Here is a 2596-nt window from a genome sequence, read left to right on the forward strand (position 1 = left end):
TTGGTTCTTTAAGATGGTGTTGAAAAACTCATCGGCATAAAGCAAAGAACCCTTGATGGGAGTAGGGCTCATGCCGATAGGAGAACAGCATGCTTTATTCCCACATTTTTACACTTTAGGATAAAGTCTTCCTTTCCATTTAGGTAGGAGAGATATACAGAAAGGGCTAAGATGGGCCATTCCCGCAGGGATAGGAGGTAGATCTTCAAGGGAACCGAAATGCCTGCCTGCTTAAAAGTGTCTCCATCGTGGATCTATTGGGTGCCTTTGGATTAAAGCATTTTTGCCAGAAGGTCCTTGAAGTAACATAAACACAGTGAACAGTTGAGAAAAATCTACTTATAATTAATCATCCCAAGTAGCACACACACACACACACACACACACCCCTAACAAAATAGAAATCAAAGTGATTTTATTCTATTTTTTAAAAGATTTTATTTATTTATTCATGAAAGAAAGACAGAGGTAGACACATAGACAGAGGGAGAAGCAGGCTCCTTGAGGGGAGACTGATGCGGGACTCTATCCCAGGACCCCGGGGATCACATCCTGAGTCAAAGGCAGATGCTCAACCACTGAGCCACCCAGGCGTCCCTCAAAGTGATTTTAATTTTTCTCTTTAATCTGCTTGCTCTGTATTTCCAGATTTTCATTTTAAAATTATATTTTTCTCAATACAAAATTAAATTAAAAAAATTAGTAACCCACTTGTCCTCAATCTGAGCAGTATTAACAACTTTGTATATTTTATATATATATACCTTTATTCTTTTCAATTCAAACACTTTTTTGGGAGAAGGGGGTCACTGTTGTCTTTGCAAAAATAAGATCATAATATGAACATTCCTTTGCATCTTCATTTTCATTCTTTGAAATACACCCTGGTCTCCTCTCTAAATCATCCGGAAGTCTTAATGTGTTCTTTTTTATTTGTGCTTAACATCCCATAGAATAGATCAACCACGGTTTGTTCAATCATTTAGTCACCGATAGACATTCAAATGCTTCCCAATTTTGTAACTACTGATATTCTATTATAGTCATCTAATACTTATATTAGAAAATATTATGTAAACCACAAAAAGAGAGATAACTAATATAGAGTCAAGAAATACACTGAGCCTGTTTGCTGAACAAACAGGTAAATAAATATATTAAAATATTACCGGGACTCCTGGGTGGCTCAGAGGTTGGGCTGCTGCCTTTGGCTCAGGTCATGATCCTGGGGTTCCCGGATCGAGTCCCGCGTTGGGCTCCCTGCTTGGAGCCTGCTTCTCCCTCTGCCTGTATCTCTGCCTCTCTCTCTAGGTCTCTCATAAATAAATAAAATCTTAAAAAAAAAATATTACCCGGGAGTAGAGCCACCAATCACCTCTGTCTTGAAATAATCATTTCATTGTGAGCCGTCTCCCAATGTCACCTGCAAATGCCTTGAGGTCAAGAACCAGGCCTCTTTCCTCCTTGTCCCTTCCAAATAGAGGAACACAGCCTTGCAGAGGGCAGGCAGTCCCAGACCCACACAATCCAATATGCTCTAACGATGTCTTTGGAAAACAGCTGTTGGGGTGGTAGAAGGGGAGGAGGGCGGGGGGTGGGAGTGAATGGGTGACGGGCACTGGGTGTTATTCTGTATGTTAGTAAATTGAACACCAATAAAAAATAAATTAAAAAAAAAAAAAAAGATTTCAGAATAAAAATTTCCCATGTGTACGGTGTCGTAAAACTGGATTCCCAGGCTAGCCCACAGATTCTTATTTTAACTCATACCGAAGGTAAACTATACGCTTACATTGTTATAGTTTCTTATATTTCTGTGGTAAAATATGTTCTGAATTCCAAAAGAGCATCTGCATGCATAGAACCTTCTACTGTGTGTACGTGTATGTGTGTGCGCATGTGCGCACATGAGAGAGAGAGAGGTATGAGAGACTCTTTCCTTCAGTCTCCTCAAATGAGATGTTTTCTCTCCCCTTCTGCTGATCTGGTTGTATGTGGAAACTGAGCAAGCAAAGTAGGAAATGTGATGACTAAATATGAAAGTGCCAGAAAGACGAAATGCAAAAAGGACAAATTTAACATAGAAGTTTGAAATTTTTCTTAGAGTTCTCATTCATGTTTGAGATCTAAGAATTTGAATTTGATTGCTAAGAATATAGTAACTGAAATTTGCATATAAGTGAAACGAAAATTTATAATTAGAAAAGACTCTTTAGTTGTTATTCTTTTTCATTTTTTTAAAAAAGATTTTATTTATTTATTCATGACAGACACAGACAGAGAGGGAGAAACATAGGCAGAGGGAGAAGTAGGCTTCCGGTGGGGAGCCTGATGCTAGATGCAATCCCAGGACCCCTGGATCACGACCAGAGCCAAAGGCAGATGCTCAACCACTGAGCCACCCAGGTGCCCCAATTCTTATTTTTTCAAATAGCATATTTAAACCATGATGTGAAGCAAAGTGAAAGGTTATCTAAATATTAATGATCATGGGGTGTATCACTTATTAATAGCCATTTATCTGGATACACATTAATTTATAAGTTTGTTCTTGTATTGTTCATTTGGAGAGTCAATATTTGAACTGTTATGATAA

The sequence above is a fragment of the Canis lupus genome, chromosome 16, assembly GCF_011100685.1.
Source record: "Canis lupus familiaris isolate Mischka breed German Shepherd chromosome 16, alternate assembly UU_Cfam_GSD_1.0, whole genome shotgun sequence".
NCBI classification, from domain to species: domain Eukaryota; kingdom Metazoa; phylum Chordata; class Mammalia; order Carnivora; family Canidae; genus Canis; species Canis lupus.